Consider the following 19025-nt stretch of genomic DNA (forward strand, 5'->3'; position numbering starts at 1 on the left):
TGAACGTTTGTGTCATTCGAGGTATTTGGATAAATGCTATACAACTAAATAATCTCTTTACATCTAAAGATTTTGTTCTTCTTTGACATTTGCGTCTCCATTTAGATAACAATATACGACTAAATGACATCTGTAAACCTACATATAATATTCTTCACAGCATTTGGAAGGCACAATATACAATTATATAAAACATTTTCTTCTACAGATGTTGGTCATCTGGAACATTGTAAGCATTAAGATAAAAACTTATATATTTTTGTAGATGGCAGTTATTGGTCAGCGGCAATAACACATCTTGGAAGTGTTTGGGTATGGGATAACACGGGTAAACATTTGACATCTGACTTTACCCATGATTTAGGTACTACACGATTTGGACAATGTGGAAGTGTACATCATCATTTGGAATCAACTTCATGTGCCTCCCGGTTTCCATCGGCTTGTAAAACGACAATACGTTCTGGATAAATATGATTAAAAATATATCAAATGTGATATTACGAGATAAATATTCCTTACAACACATTATAACACTGAAACAATAAAATGCCAAATTGATGTTAATACTTTTGAAATTGCAAACGACAGCTGCGAAAGGACTTTACCAAAATAACGTGCTGTTAGTTGGGAAATGTGTATCATTCAGTATTTCAATTTGCTCAGAACTTTCAACTCCGTCATGCAATAGCTCTGTTTCCTCGAGCAAAGTTGGCCTTAATCTATTGGTCCCTTCTGCTTATTTTTAGATCTTCAACGGTAGAATAAAAATTTTCGATTTAAAATGTTTTGGCATCGAAAAAACCTGAAGAGACATTGATATTCCAAATGCTACTCTCGTGCAGTAAAATTTGAACCGTCGTTAGCATTCCCTTGCATTGATATACATTAAATACGAAATTACTTGTTCCAAACGTTGAACTGATAGCACACTCAAAGGTTTGTAGTTTTATGTTGGGTCTTTTACGTGTGGCACTATCCCTCAATAAGTATGTAATATCCATTAGTTGTATAACAAATAATTTATTTTACGTTATTACATGTAATATTATTCAACAATGATGTAGTATGATTGAGTTGTAGAACAAATTATACATTTTATGTTATAACAAGTTGTATGATATTCAAATTTACCAATCCATCCCTCCGTAGAATAATTGATTAATTAAATATTCGCAAATCAAGAATACTGCCGTCGAACAAAAATCTCTTGATTAATCTTTTTATTTGATTCTGGAACTGAAAAAAAAAGAAAAATACATTGTAGATGGTTATTAGTCAAAATAGCAAACGAAACATTTGTTCAGACTGCCTATAGTGTAACATTAAAGTTTATTTCGTGCAATTTATTTTCAAAATTATAATCAAACGTATGGGTCACCGGGCATTGTTAATGTACATTGAAGATATGCACATTTTCATATTTTGTTACCTTGAAGAATATACATTATATTAGGAATTTTGTGCGAGTATAAAATAAATTAATTATAAAATATTTTATGATTAACAAGAAAAAAAAATGATTATATGTAAGTTTTATAACATTCACACTATTAATAGAGAAGTGACATACTATAGAAATGTTTTATCTCGTTTCCACTTTAAACATGTTACAATGTTGTTTTTTAAGGAGATCTGAGATTGTTTGTACAATTATATTCGGGGTCCGTGTTTCACTTTTATCTCTAGTTTCAGTATAGTGTTGTCCATCGTGTGTTTTGTATTCGGGGTCCATGATTCACTTTTATCTCTAGTTTCAGTATAGTGTTGTCCATCATGTGTTTTTGTAGTCCTCTGATCATGTCTTTTTATTTCCTTTTTGCTGATTTTTCGTTTGTTCAACCTTTCCTTCAGTGTGTTATGCAGCAGATTCAAAAAATGAAACAAACAAAAAGAAAAAAATGAAGAACACGTGCAATTTCGAAGGGTTGGGTATGTGTGCAACACGCAAGGTTACCGAAAGATGTAATTAAAACATCTAACCGGCTTTGTACAAAAGTTTAATAAATAACAATCTGCATTTTATCGACACCCCCCCCTTCCCAAACAAATCCTCACCTCCTCCACCACTCCCTCCATTTTTTTGTGCGTGAAGTATTAGCTTCTGTTACAAGTAATCAATTATGCCATCATATTCACCAATTTATCCATTTGTATCGTTGTTTGCATTGTTTAACCGGCTCAAAATATCTGAAGATTGATCAAACACAAACTTTAAACATAAATCTATTTTTTGTACTTGAATTTAAATCAGATTTTGTTTTTCTAAATCTGTCTACCTGAGCCGTCCTCGTTTCCTCATTTGGATTTTTACTTATTTACCTTCTGACTTTTACCGTCAGCAATTGACAATTTTTATGGGCCGAGGAATCAGGCACGGGCCAAGGCATCAGGCACGGGCCTCGGGTAGTCATGCGGAGGAGTAGGCATCAGGCACTATGGTAGTAATGCGGAGGAGTAGGCATCAGGCACTCGGGTAGTCATGCGGAGGGGTAGGCATCAGGCAACCAGGTAGTCATGCGGAGGAGTATGCATCAGGCACTCGGGTAGTCATGCGGAGGAGTAGACATCAGGCACTCGGGTAGTAATGCGGAGGATTAAGCATCAGGCACTCAGGTAGTCATGCAGAGGAGTAGGCATCAGGGCACTCGGGTAGTCATGCGGAGGAGTAAGCATACATACTGTGGGAAATGACAGAGGAGACAACTGGAAATCAAACTTTCGAAGCAAGACTTTCGGCATTCCAAACTTTCCCGATGTCCTGCGGATTGCTGTGTCTAGTGGCATCGGTTCTTGCTCGGAAGCTGTCTGAAGGTTTTTTTTTTATTGTTAACTAACCAAAAAGTTAACTTAAAGTCGTTATTAAGGAAGATAACAAACTACACTAGTTTGATCTTGAACGAACACACAAAACCTAGTCCGAGATTACTCTGACGTCTGTTTTGCCAGACAAGCGTGTCAGAAATCTCTCGTAACTTAACGTCCTTTTGAAAATAAATGTAAAAATGTCTGATTCGATGGATCACTGTAAAAACTGTTCAAATATGGAAAATGAAGGGTGGCAGGTAGGTGAAGCTTACATAAATTAAGAGATAATTGAAAAATGAACAAATTGATACCCGATGTAAATAATCCCAATGCCGTTAGTTGGCACCAGAGGCAACGAAGCAGCGCATCTACTTAACAAAACCAGGTCTCAACTTACTGTAAATCGTTGACAGTAATAATCCCTCAGCCATCCCTCTAGATCCGTATATACTTTAGCTGGAACACTTTTGTCGTAGAGGGTGGTGCAAAAGTTACAAAAACTATTCCAAAACGAAGTAAAAATATGAAAATGGTCTCTCCATTTAAAATAACTCTGAAATAACATTAATACATGAATGAGGCGGTACAGGTACAGGTACATCTTGTTGAGCTGCTTTCCAATTGACTACAGTGATGATTCCTTTAGAAAGAGTATCCCAGTATTTCTCAGTAACGTAGTCTCGACAATTACTGTCGTCAGAGTCTAACACAGTGGTCAGATGAGTTATTTGGACGCGTTGGCTTTTATTTCTGTTTTAGATTTTGGTGTGGAAGGATGCCACACTCGTTAGAGCATTTCATATTTGATATCTAAATTTAACCTACAATGGTTCTACTGTATATAGTCCATCAATTTCGAGGTAAGTGTTTTATTCTTACATATATTTGTACTTTTATGTGTGTTACTTTTGTTTGTAAAATTTCCGAAACTTGCAGACAATTTTCCATCATGTAAATTGTACAATTAAGAATGCTATGTGAACGGGTTTAAAGATATGAAAACAATGTTTTATATTCAGATATTTGCGTTTTTACTAGTGAACAAGAACAAGATTGTTAATTACGTAATTATGATATTTATTACAGTATGATACATTTTGCTACACATAAAATGTATGTGCGTATTTATTTTCGTAAATCAATAGAATACATATGTTCATTTCATGAACGTGATATTATTGAGTTCATGTTTATGATGCATGAACGTGCACGTAAAATGCATATCTAAATTGATAATCGTACTAAATAGTTTGTACAATTATATTATTATTAGGTTCCAGCCTGCACCAGATTAAAAAGGTCAAACAGATTTCTTATACATTGATAGAGAGTTATTATTACTGACACGGAACGTCATCATTGTCATCAATTCACAAGTCATCGTCACAGAATTATACGACTTTTCAAACTTTCTTTTTCTCTTTTTACTTTCTATCCTCTTTGTTCACCTATCAAAGCTAGTATTATATTGCATAAATTGTTTGTTTTATATGCATGTCCATTATATTATACTATTATTGTAACTTTATATTGTATTATGGAGAAGACTTCATAAGTATGATTTACCAGTGTCTAATCCATTTTGCTTTAATTCAGCAAATAAAATATGTTTAAACTAAACCAGATTATACAATGATGCGGTGTTAAGAGTGGTCATATATATTGAACGCCATCATACATCATACAACAAACAACATATCTACGTATAAAAGTGAAACTGTCGTGCACGATACCATAACTAGTCATAACGAACTAACATATAGAGAAGTTATCTGGATATACAAACAGCTGAAGATGTTGGAATAATTTTGGACTTTAAATGTTCATAATAATTTGATGTATTTTTCTTCTTAATCGTTTTTTTTTTGTTTGTTTATAAAATTAGTTATTTATTCTTATCGTTGATTCTTTAGTCAAGAGTGTAAAATAGCACTGAAAGACTTATACAATCCGTCCGTCCGTGACAACCTACTAGTTATGTATTGCATTGTTAACACTTAAACATGTCATGTATACAATTATGTTTTATTACTAAGTTTAAATCTCTTTTCATTATACCTAGTAGGTATATGAAGCATGACTTGATGATTTTGAGGTGACAAAACGAAGACGATTATTATGAACTTACAATGACTCAAACGTACTAGTTGAACTCTACTGTTAAGTCATTTGATGTAGATGTATTGAGTCGATACTGCTAGTCTGGTACTGAAATATTTAAATATATTTTTCTGTGAAAATAAATAGATATGTGGTATGACTGTCAATGATACAACTCATTGTAATAGACCTGTTAAGCATTACTGACTTTTATTTCAAGATAAAAATAATAACAACCAATTCAAAAAAGGGGAAATATCAGAACTGACACCCTTGAAAGCATCACTACTAGAAAGGGAGGTCAAATGAAGATGGTGTTCAATCATGAAAATATAACCAAAGTACAATAATTAATTTACTCTTTCAAATACTAGTATATTAAGTCCTTTCAAATTGTTTCCCTGACATTGTAAGCTATCAATAATACGATAATATATAGTTTGCATACTTCTCATCATTTAGACTGTTTCACATCCAGACAGTTCTAATCCATTACCGATGATGTCAATTGTACGCACGAGTAGTACAGGACAAATTTACCGATCAATAACTTCCTCATGTATTCACTGTTGCCTGTTTTACGTTCAAAGACAAGTATATCGTACATGGTCAGGACGAGACCTAATAAACGTTTAAAGAAAAGTATATTGTACATGTTCAGGACGAGACCTAATTTTCAATAAATATTACATGTAGGTGGTTATAAATAAACTCATCATATATACCTGGACTACATTTTGTATATGGGTACAGATGCGCATTAGTTTTTCCATAGGCCATAATGGTAACGTTTTCTTCTGTTGCTCAGTCCATATCGTTAACTTGGATATGTGTGATGGCTCGTTTCGAAGCTGAGACATTTTGACATATGTGGTTAAATTTTCGGGGTACGAAGTGAGATTACTTTTTCCGTAAAATAGCAAACCCCGAGTATCCTTTTGTGATGCGGCTCCTCATGGTAAATAATCCCATTTTTAACACAAAAAGTTCTTTGAAAATTTAATACTTTGAACACATGTAATAGCTCCATAGATTTTACACATTTATTCTGTGTTCCCCTACTTTCTAAATTAACTCAAATGGTTAAGCTCAGTCACTTGTTTATCATAGAAAAGTGTCAAATATCACTACACAGAGAATTTTTGTTTACACGTGACTTTTGAGTTCCTCATTTCAAGGCGCATTAGGGATCTTAGGGATCTTGTCCCATATTGAAATCCATACTTCTGATTTTTCCAAATATTTTTATGTGATCTTCATCGGTATAACATTCTGAATAAATCTGTGTATTTTTGTCCATTTCTGAAAAAAAAAATAAAGTTGTTTTAGCACTATAAGGCAATGACACTTTCGTCGCTATATTCATTTATTTTGAATACAATGAGTATGTATAAGTAATTTCTTCCAGAATACCTTCACTAGTCAAAACAAGGACAAAACTTCTGATTATAACCTCTTATTACAATACACAGACCCTGTTAAAGCATTCTACAAAATTTTCTTGTGCCTTAAAGTGCATTTTGACAGAGAAATTATGCAAAAATGAAGGTTGTATAAAAAAAACAACACCAAAATCATTATTCTTACTAGTGGAAATCTGGTATTTAATACTGTTAAAACCACTCTAAACTACTTGGAAATCATCCATATCATATAATTAGAGTACAATATAGTGCAAATTTTCAAAACTTGTCCTTTCACATAATTCTATTTGAGAAAAACATGTTTTTTACATGTATTTCAGTGAAAACCTTTTATCAGTGAGAAATCCACAAGAGGTCTTAACGGAAACATTGTGACATCACATGTATAATGGCGTCATTAAATAACGACAGATCAAAGTAGTGCTAAATATAGTTTGCAGTGTTACATGAGAAACAGTTGCCGCAAGATTTAACTCGAAATATTGAGTCGTAACGATCTGTAACTAAGCCTTTTCATTTAATACCAAGACCATAGCAACAGTTTTCATATTAGCATATTTTTAACATACCGACTGTAATTTCAATAGCATAAATATCATAAAAAACAATTTAGAGCTTGCCTAATAAAACAAAATGCTTACCAGTTATTCAGGACTTTTTAAAACCTCTAGTTTGCCATCTCAGGTTGAAAATAATGATACGTCTGGAACTGAAATAAGACAAAAAAAAATACTCAGGCTTTGTTATCATTTGATTTAAATACATAAGTATTATTGAGAGAGAAAAATCTTATTCTTGAAAGATTAATCACAAAGAAAGACAAATGCTTCTCCCTTGTGGCTTAGCCACCTTCATTTAAACCTTTTGTATTAGAAGCAATGGGTAGTAGCTAACTAGCTTAATAATTGAATAGGTGCAGAAATATTGTTTTCAAAAAAGTTTGACCCACCCCCTTTTTCAGTGCTGAAAAATGACAATATCTTTTGTTTTGCTCATGTGCATTAAAAATAATAATTCATGATTTTCTTAAAGCATGTAAATGTTTTTTTCTGTTTTTTATGCATATGATATCTACTGACCAGGGGTCAAATCATTGGTTAAAAGCACATGCGATGATGTATCTCACTTTACTCGTATGAAGTGTGTTATCTCCCTTGATTATCAGGTATTCCTGTAGACCAGAGTGATAATTACATAACAAAGACTATATTGTGTCATGTTTACTTACAATTTAATAATATTTAAAAGTTATTTCTTGCCTTTTCAATGTAGCAAACAAATTCCTTTCGGATCTCTCGGAGGTAAACAAAGTTATGATTGTGCCTAAAAAAAGTGTTCAGCCACGTGCCAGTAATGTATTTTAAAAGCGAAAATTTCCTTGAGTTTTTGCTGATCTTTATCAATAATATTTATCTTAAACCATTTATGATAACTAGGTATAAATACAAAAATACAAACCATCATTTTCGGTGGTGTACAGGTGAAATCATCCATAAATCAGTCCGACAACTTTTGAAATTGAGCTTCTAATTGGGTACAGATGCGCATTAGTTTTTCAATAGGCCGTAATGGTAACGTTTTCTTCTGTTGCTCAGTCCATATCGTTAACTTGGATATGTGTGATGGCTTGTTTCGAAGCTGAGACATTTTGAAATATGTGGTTAAATTTTCGGGGTACGAAGTGAGATTACTTTTTCCGTAAATTAACAAACCCCGAGTATCCTTTTGTGATGCGGCTCCTCATGGTAAATAATCCCATTTTTAACACAAAAAGTTCTTTGAAAATTTAATACTTTGAACACATGTAATAGCTCCATAGATTTTACACATTTATTCTGTGTTCCCCTACTTTCTAAATTAACTCAAATGGTTAAGCTCAGTCACTTGTTTATCATAGAAAAGTGTCAAACATCACTACACAGAGAATTTTTGTTTACACGTGACTTTTGATTTCCTCGTTTCAAGGCGCATTAGGGATCTTGTCCCATATACGCCAGACGCACGTTTCGTCTACAAAAGACTCATCAGTGATGCTCGAATCCAAAAACGTTAAAAAGGCAAAATAAAGTACGAAGTTGAAGTGTGTGATACTGAACCGTCAATCAGATGAAGTTGAATGACTAATACACATTTGGTGACTATTTTCCGTGCATGATTTTTTGTTACAAAAATCTGGTATACATACTGTGCCGTATGAAGTAATAGGCATGTAATCCAAATATTTTAAAAGTTTATTGAATATATCTGATTTTTATCAAATGGTCATCCAATAAAAAAACTTGAATACAAAAATAATAAAAGGTGGCGGAGATTGTCTTATTTTTTCAATTTATGTTTCTTTTGTTACATACATGTATAAAAATACATAACTTATCAACAGAAAAGAGTAGGTTCAGTAATACCCATTTTTTGGCCTCAAAATATATCAGTTTTACAAAATTATTATAACGTAAAGTTTTAGCTATTTTTGTAAAAGTAGAATACGTCAGCGACATAAATATTGGCAGTTTTTTTTTTACTTATATCGGGTACTAAATGTAGCATCATTAAATCATGCTAAATTACTGAAAACTTCACAAAAACAATATCGAACAATCATAACCACCCATATCAATGTAAAATAAGTTTAATAGCTTGTTAACAATCGTAAGATGAATCCACTTGCCGATGCAGCAACCACATATACATTGTAAACATAGAAATAAACATACATGTATAAATCAAGAGGTGAAATGAAGGTAAATATTTGATATTGTGAAATGTGTATATAGGTTAAAATAAAGTAAATAAAGATGACTGGCGCCACCGAGATTATACATCCAAGATTATAGGTAGAAGTAAATTTATTTTCTGCTGCCTTGGTAATTAGAAATTAAAATTGAAATAGTGAGAAATGGGTGTTGGCCATTGGTGTAGAAATAGCAAGAAATTTAGAGTAAACTCTCTAAGAAAAGCAACATTGTCTTTTCCAAATTAAGCAAGGGGTGTTCTTCATTCATACTTCATACTATTCCAGAACCGTTGAGTACCCTTAAAAGATGCCATTTTTCTATCAAAAAAGCTGCAGCACCATATGTGTTTGACCACTGAAATTACACCCAAAGGTTTTGATAATTCAGAATTCGAAATTTTTTTCAATGGATCTTTGATAGTGAAAAGTCCGAACCAAATAAGGCTACTATTGTCGCCTATGTAAATAATTACTTCCTTGTAACCTAAAATTTAAAATGTGATCAACGATTCTAAAATTGTCATTTTATTGTAAAGCCTATGTATATAATTACTTCCTTGTAACCTAAAATTTTAAATGTGGTCAACGATTCTAAAACTGTCATTTCATTGTAAAGACTTGTAATTATATACCTTAAATACAATTGTTATTTGTCATTGTTATATGACGCCTCAACGATGAAAGGATAGTTTTAAAAAAATCATATGAGGTCGTGTGCATGATGTGTGACACAATTCACCCAGCTATTCAATTATTTCTTTTGAAATACAAATCGTATCACCTCTAGATTTTTCATACTGCGAACGTATGGATAGGAAAAAAAAGAACTTTAAGTAAAATAATATAAATTTTAGTCAACGACAATAGACATAATAACATGAAAAAGGTAAGAATCTCCACCGATGTTCTGCGTTGTGTGAATCATGTAAAATCCTTTTTTTTAAATAATTTAACAAGAATCTTTGAGAGATGAATGACAGTTAAAACTCGTATTATTAGCTGTGAGAAATAAAAGATTTTTCGCAGAAATGCAGATACCATGATAACAAAGCCAGGCCCGATAGCAATGGTCTTAAAAGACAGAATAAAAACAAATATATTTAGCAATTAAAACAAGTGTATTTAGCATTATCTAACATGGGCATATCATTACGGAAAACACAATGTTTTCATTTCATTACAATTTGCAATATAACTTTGTTTTCGGGCCATTTAAACACTTCACTCTTGATTTAGAACTTTCTCAAGATGTGATCAATATTAAACACATAAATTTATCCTCTTAACTAAGAGTCAATGTTTTGTATGTACGTCGTCGCAACTCTCCTAGACAGGCATGTGCCGAAAAAATCAACTGCCACTGATTCACTCAATGTCTAAGTATACTCACAGAATGAAGGATAATGTTTGTATCGCGCAGATAAATCGGCACTCTTTCTACATGTTCAAATCTCCTGCATAATACATCTTATATTATTGAATCATTTCTTCATTTGTGTAAGGACGTAGAAGGCTATTTTGTTTAAATGTCATCAAATAGCCATTTGTTAAATTTGATAATTACCTACTCAATATTGACGTCAATACAAATAACTGCAATGTATGTTTATTTGTGGTTTCAGACATGTTGCAATAATGAACTTTAATTCATATGAAACTCTAAGAATTGACGATTTTGTTGAAATTAAAATGTATCAGACCATTTCACTTGACATATCTTTTAACAAACAACGTATCTTGAAAATAAACTTCCTGACGAGATAAACTTTGTTTTAAAAGAAGGTTTGACGTTTTTAGGAATGCATACAGTAATAGTAGGGATTACAAATATTAATGGAATTTGACATTTCTTAAGATATTGCATGTACCTATGACACGAAGGTCATTAAAATTAATGTGTTTGACGGAGTTTACATTTATCTCAGATTGTACAATTAAATGTCGTTTTTGAACTTTTAAATTTGTTTTTAATGTAAATATCAATTTATATTGGATAACCTTTAAATATGAATTTTGTTTTGTTAACATTCAGTTGTTAAATCCGCTTTGTCTTTTTATTTTACATTAGATTTACATTTTCTAAATGCTACCTGTCAAGGAACATCTCGTACTGAAAACGTAGATATGGTATGATTGCCAAGAAACACCTCTCAACAAGAGACAATAATGTCACAGAAATAAACAGTTAAAGGTCACTACCGTACGGTCTTCAATAATGAACAAAGCCAATACCGCATAGTCAGCTATGAAAGGCCACAAAGGGACAATGTAAATCAATTCAAACGAAAAAACTAACTGCCCTATTCATGTACAAAAAATGAACGAAAAACAAATATGTAACACATAAACAACCACAACTACTAGATTACAGGCTCCTGACTGGTGACAGGTACATACATAATTTGACCGGATTAAACTTGATGGCGGGATCCAATCTATCCACCTAAAATGGAACAGTGGTATATCTGTACAACATATAAACGAATTATTTTCTTAACTCATCAGATGGACAAGAATACAATTGAACGTGGGAGGGTAGGGTATGTTTTTCGATGTGAGTTTGTAACTTCCACTCACTTGTTAAACAAACATGTGTTTATACCCAAATTTGATTGCCATAACTGATTAATCATATATACACTTTTGTTCAAACAAAATTATTTACTATAAGTCCTAACAAAGTTTGATATCATTCTGATTTACTCCTCTTAACCGGAATTTAAAATTATAATTAAATTAAAAGAATAGACTTAAAATTTATAACAATTGTTCTGTCTGAACAAAATAACAAAATAAGCACACCTGTTTCAATAAACTGCTTCGCTGCTTCTTCAGTGTGCAGGACAATCGAAAAGTTATTTTTAAAGCAAAACAGCTATAGTAAGGTAGTTTCTTTAATGGAGGTAAACATCTATAAATTGAAAAAACTACCATGTGTCATTCTGACAAAAACATGTGTCTCGTTTGTAGTTATATATTTTTTAAGATGTTCATTAAACGGATAAAATGTAAACGACATTTCATGTATATGAATCACTTTATTAATACATGGTTATTAATATTTTATATTTAAATTGTATTGGTTCAATGATCAATACTTTATTGTCATACCTGCATATATTGCTGACAAAAATGATTACTGTATTTCCGTTTTCTCAGACGATACTATATCATTAATTCTAAAACTACATTATCCATAATTGAAATGGTACACGTAATTTCAAATCAAACCATTATCATTTATATGATAAAGATGAAATTACAAAAATTACACGAATCGGACAATTTATAAAGTAATATGGTATCTTTGAATGAATCTTAGTAATATAATATTTAACAATTATATAGTTTGAACACGACAGTACTTTAATTTTACAAATAATTTTATAATATCAAAGACTATTATTTCATATATTATACCTGAGATCATCCCTAGTTTTTGGTGGGGTTCGTGTTGTTTATTCTTTAGTTTTCTATGTTGTGTCATATGTATTATTGTTTGTCTTTTTCATTTTTAGCCATGACGTTGTCAGTTAATTTTAGATTTATGAGTTTGACTGTCCCTTTGGTATCTTTCGTCCCTCTTTTATACATTTCAAGAGTATGACACAAAAAATCAGGTGTCTTAGTATAAAAAAAAACTTTTGTGTTAAATAACAATCAACATCAGGTGCTTTCCAATTTCAAAGAGTTGGCTTACGTACATGGTGATGAAAGTATAATGTTTTAAGAGCTAGCACAATGTCGGATAATAAAATAACAATAAAGCTATGGACGCTCCAAAATTATATATATTTGGTACTGTATTTTATAAATTTTGATTTTAAAATATTTGGTTCAACAACAACAACATGAACACACAGTTACAGAAATGAAATTAAAACTAAAGAAAGTGGTTTATAAAGTGTCTGTACTATTTAATTGTTTCTATATGTTTTTTTATAATTGTGTCTATCATCGTTCAGAAAATTGTTTGTACCAATATACATTATAAAAAGAATAGCTAACACAGCCAACAAATGCTACCAGCATACCAGAATGTATGAGACAAAAACAATAGTTTACTAAGAGTGTTGAACATATTGGTATGATTGAAAAGATACAAAAAAGTAAAAGGTTGATGATGTGTTCCTTCACTTGATAAAATGTTAAACCTTAAGATAAGATAAGGTACTATTTTAAATTGTAAAGCATTGTGGATTAGTTCAATTGATCATGGTGAAGGGTGGCATACTTAATGTTTATCGACTAATTTTTAGAGTAAGATCGAGATATTTTATCAAGTTGTTTTTTATAATTAATATAATCATGGTAAATACCAGTGAGAGAACAGTGTCACAGAACTTATAACCCCCTCTTTTACTGCAGGCGACATCTCTGGCAATATAATTGATGTTTTTAGTCGAACATGCAAATAAGCCAGCAATTAACCGTAGTGGGTATGTCCATGAAATCTATTCACAAAAGCTAAAGCCCAACACTAAGACATATGCATTCTGTATTGGGGTCTCTTTAGAACATCTATGTGTAAGTTCCTTACTTCTACTTATGTGGTATGATTGTCAATCAGAAACCTATCAACCTAAGTTAAAATGAAGTGGATGTACGCCATTATAGACTTTCAGTCCTGGTCACTTCAAAATGATTCTTAAATGTTTGATCAAATAATTATTTGCAGTTTGAAGTTATAGTTTAAAATGTCAAATGAAAGCTCATTTTGTGTTGAGAAAGGATTAATCGCAACTCAAGCAAAAGGTCTTTACACGGAAAAGACTTAATAATCAGAACAAATACAATAGACTAAAGACATATACGTTTACAATTACCATTTGTTTTCTTTTACACTAACTTGATGTATCAACTTAACAGTTATAGTCTATATTTATATAAAAGAGAGGCAATAAACATGATAGTTGCCAAACGAACTTTTCAACTTGATAAGAACTGAAACATATACAATGATATGTTTAAAACCTGGTCTACGTTTGCGGATAAATGTGTTATTGAATAAATGTAATACATGCATATTATTGTGTAAATATGATCATGTTGCGAATTTTCTAGTTTCAGCGCTGTAAAATGGATATAATGAGCATAGACATTTTTGTTTTCTTCTTTTTTGCTGTGGTCAGTATTGGAGAAGTAAAAGGAACATGTCCATCGAATTGCTCTTGTGTTGATGATTCGTCAGGCTCTAAAATTACCTGTAGCTCTAGATATTTGGAACGCATTCCCCCAATTACTAACAATACGTATTTTCTGTAAGTATATATATATATATATGATAGTTTGAATTATGTGAATATGTACATAAGATTTGTTGCTCATATATCGTGCACAATAATAATACAATATTTGGTAACTTTTGTTCTAACGTTGACTCTAAAGATTTTGAAACGCATTTCAAATCGACGGAGTAAAACAAATAATGAAAACAAAGTCAAAGATCGAAAAAATATTGTTACCATAAACATAAAATTGAGAATGGAAAGGGGGAATAAGTCAAAGAGACAACAACCCGCCCGAAGATAAAAAAATAAGCCGACGGTAAAACATGGGTCTCTAAGGCCGCGAGTATATACGGTACCCGGAAGTGGGCCTCAGCTGGTGCATAACTAAACATGTATACTATTTCAGTGAAATGGACTTCATATTTAACTTCTAAAAAATATCAATAAACTAAAATTATAAAACATTAAATACTAAAAAACGCCAGAGGCTCCTGACTTGGAACAAGCGCAAAAATGAAGTAGCTTCAACACGTTTTGTAAGATGTCAATCGTCTCATATACCTCTAATCAATGCATAATTGAGACACAAACTGTATTATTCATTGAGATACTCATGTTAAAAGAAGTCTGAGTCCGATGTTAGAAAAGATAACAAAAGAAACTAAGGAAACTGACTATGATACATTAATAATTAAAGGACTGCTAGCAGTTACTAGAATGACAGCTCCATAACCTAAATTAAGCTGTGCACGAAATAGTAAATAAATAAGGCAGATAATACAACAAATAATAATATTCAATATGAATATTCACATTACAATAGCAGCTATGAATTCCATTTTGCAACATTTAGTAGAAACAAATTGTCACTACCAACGAATTTACACGTTTTTTTTAAATGATAGTTAATCTTATATTGGTAAATCTTATGAAGCTGTCATTTGTTATTGCAAAACACGCACCAACAGAAATATGCTTGAATGATATTGCAACTTGATGATTTTTTTTTCTAGAGAACTCGGGTTTAACAACATAACAGAAATTGATATTCAGTTTTGTAAAGAGATGCCACAGTTACACACTATGTATGTACATACAATTAGTTTGGTACCACATGTATTACGTACGTGTGTAATGTATATTACATGTACGTGACATTTAGTAATTCAGTTTTCAAATCTGTACAACACACATATTCATTAAAAACTTTTAAATTACAGTTGAAATACATCTATAAATCGATGTATTTATTAATGTTAATATCTGTAACATTGAGTTATTTTTTTTAATTCTGAGTTAGATTCATATTTTGACACATCTGTTTTAAGCTCTAGTTCATGTAACATGTGTCATGAACTATTTAAATTACTAATAGTTTTGTCTATGTTCTGTTGATATTACATTTACATATCGTTTGCTTATAACTTGTCTTTTATAAGAAACTTTATTCAAAATAATCAAGTAACAATGTGTTTGCGCTGTATATTTAAGATTACCAGATTTTATATTTTCAAATGTTTTATATATTTTCGAATCAATAGATCCTCACAAAATAGGCAATGAATATCCGAAGAAAACATTTCTAGTATATAGGTGTTTCACCATCGGTGAAGGGTATAATTATTACATTAAATTGACAAAGCGTATACCTACGTACCAAAACATAACATTACGGTTGTATTACTTTGTGGTCATGCTGTTTAACGTATACATATACTAGTAGCTTTGCTTATTGTTGAAGGCCGTATCGTGACCTATAGTTGTTAACGTATGTGTCATTTTGGTCACTTGTGGATAGTTGTCTCATTGGCAATCCTACCACATCTTTTTTTTATATCCAGTACGGACATGCCCATCTTTAAAATAAAGGTTCTTCACATTTGAATAACTTATGTTTTAATAATATGATAATATGAAATCTGTTATAATGACTCTGTTACTTCTGGAAAGACTTTTTTGGAATGTCTTAAATCCTAAGTATTATTTTATTGAACAAATATAAATAGACATAGGATTCATAAATTACTTTCTTGTCTACAAAACTTTTCGATTGTCGATTTTTTAAAATGAATTATTTTCCATTTATATAAGCTACATCAACAACAATTTTGTTACTAAAGTTCCGGTGAACACATTTGTAGACTGTGAACAGCTGTATAGAATGTAAGTATACATTTTAAATAATCAGTTTGAAATTGCAATTGGAATATTCGAAGGAGTGTAGTGAAACAATTCAAGTATGGAACAATGTTCAACGACACAATACAATATCTCCCATAACACTACGATCATATAAAACCTTCTGAAAAGGAGATATGGCATTATTGTTAAAGGAGACAATTATCAATCAAAGCTCAACTGAAATATATTTAGGCAAGTCATGTTGCTTGGTTTTAATTTCATATATAACACATATACACATGTCTAAGAAACACACTTCTAACACTAATCGATTAGCTAAAACGACTTTAAACTGGAAACACTGAAAACGTTTCAGTTATAATCAATATTCGACATAATAAGTATTTATCGAATGACTAAATAATATACCCATTCAATCATCAGACAAGTTTAGTGAGGTATCGATAGTCACAGTTTATTATCAAGCGGACTACAAGAACAGAAGAAACTGAAAGACCGTATATTTTTTTTAACACAATTTAATTCAAATTGTTGAACAACATTTTGAAAACATATATTGCTGTAAAGCGTCAGATGTTAACGAATGATATATTTAGTGCAATTAATCGTTTCCATTTGATGACGATACTTTTTTTTTTAATGTTTATGTGAATCATTACGCTCAGAGTATGATACACTGTTTTACCTGATTGTTATATAGTAGTTATTACTTGAAACAGATACGACAAAAAACAAATGAAAGTTAATGTCTAAATGGAATCAAAGAACTGAGCTGTTATAGCAAGCAAATGCATATCTACTCATAACATGGTATATTTCAGCAAATGTTATTCCATTTACTGTACATAACTCCGTTATAGTATTTTGAAAGGAATAACACAACATTTCATTTTACAAATTTTCAAATCAAATAATGGAAATTTCATCGAAGATATCTTAGAAAATCTATGATATTGTTCACAAAATGTCAAAACAATCTGTTCAGATCTTGCACACTAATATATTTAAGTACGCAACAGTATGTTTGTACATATGATATCAATCAACAACACATTATGTTTAATTGTCATGTTATCCTTTACAAACGGTTTAGTCCATTGAAAGTGATAGTCATTATCTACTAAACATCTTGTAATATCGGTTTTGAAGTTAAGTCAAGGTCATTGATATTTTGCAGACGCAAAGCAAATATTAACTGTTAGTGAAACTATTGTATGTCAAAAACATATTTTGACCTGTGACCCTGCCATATACTTTACAGACATGTTTTATATTTCAGAGATCTTCAATACAACAAGATAAGGTCCATTGAAAGCAATACGTTTGTAAATATGACAAACTTGTTTTATCTGTGAGTCACGATGTTTATTTTTATGTTTCGCTTTGTTTAACTTATCTTATTACTCTACAATTAACTCATATATCTTTTTTCATTACGGTTTTAGCATTATTCGATAATCACATAAGCAATACGACGGGTGCCACATGAAGAGCAGAATCTGCTTACCTTTCCGGAGAAACTGAGATCATCCCTATTTTTTGGTGGGGTTTGTGTTCTTTATTCTTTAGTGTTATATGTTGTGGCATGTACTATTGTTTGTTTGTTTGTCTTTTTCATTTTCAGCCATGGCGATGTCAGTTTATTTTCGATTCTTGAGTTTGACTGTCCCTCTGGTATCTTTTGTCGCTCTCTTGAGAGCATTTTTGAGAACTATCTCCCAGTGTGATTTTGATAGACGGCACATGTAACAATACATTAGTTGATAACAACTGATATCTTTCTGATTTGACAGGACATTTTAAGAAAAGTGGTGTGGTGAATCATGTTGTATTGCTAGCCAGACTTCCAACTTATACGACAATGTTTAACATTTATCATAAGGAAAAGAAAAAGTGACAGGAATACAGAACAAACTCATAAACACTATCAACACAGAGAAAGAGAGTTTAATACATATTATAAAAGTACATTTTAACGTGTAAAGCGTAGAACAACTTTAGACATTTTCCATAACAAAATAGTACAGCACATCAAAAACTTACTTGATCCAAGTAAAAATGGAAATTAGTTCGACTATACTGACAAAAAAACATACGTGAAATGTGTAAACAATAGAGAATTCCAACAACAAACGATCCGACATAAGACCATGTTTAATTGGACATACTAAACATGTTAAGTAACATTCCTAACTAAACGAATGTTGGATGTATACATGCTGAGACAAGTCGGATGGCAATACAATCTCACACTCGAAAAAACGGTCATACTACGGAATATTTCACGTTAGGTAATTAACAGACCGACAACAGACATGTAGATGTTAATACACCATCCAATACGTGGTAAATATGTCGTTGATCAATTTATACACAGACACATCGTATAGATCAACCATTTCGGGATATTGTTCATAAAATTGACGGAGTCGTTTTAGTGAAAACATGCACGAACATAATGTATCGAATGAGATATGTAAACACTTTACGGAGCAGAGATATGTTGTCTGAAAAATACATATAGAGAGATATGTTATTGCTTAGAAATAGAACGTTGATTTTGGGGAATTTGAAATCATCCCGTTTGTC

At 31.5% G+C, this 19025-nt stretch overlaps 1 protein-coding gene and 1 long non-coding RNA gene across 4 annotated transcripts in view; one reads left to right on the forward strand and one right to left on the reverse strand.

Moving 5' to 3' along the window:
* The window catches only part of LOC143052814 (neurogenic locus notch homolog protein 1-like), a 314515-nt gene that overhangs the window by 170732 nt on the left and 124758 nt on the right, over nt 1–19025 (forward strand). The window lies entirely within an intron of this gene.
* Nucleotides 6101–8099, reverse strand: LOC143051397 (uncharacterized). 3 transcript variants are annotated; one of them, XR_012970744.1, is made up of 3 exons: nt 7791–8099; nt 6974–7041; nt 6101–6210 (listed from the first exon to the last, which is right to left on the reverse strand). It is a non-coding gene; the product is annotated as an uncharacterized LOC143051397 (long non-coding RNA). The 3 variants fall into 3 exon arrangements; XR_012970743.1 differs by lacking the exon at nt 7791–8099 and adding an exon at nt 7561–7650; XR_012970745.1 differs by lacking the exon at nt 7791–8099 and adding an exon at nt 7592–7631.

Source organism: Mytilus galloprovincialis, chromosome 11 (genome assembly GCF_965363235.1).
Source record: "Mytilus galloprovincialis chromosome 11, xbMytGall1.hap1.1, whole genome shotgun sequence".
NCBI classification, from domain to species: domain Eukaryota; kingdom Metazoa; phylum Mollusca; class Bivalvia; order Mytilida; family Mytilidae; genus Mytilus; species Mytilus galloprovincialis.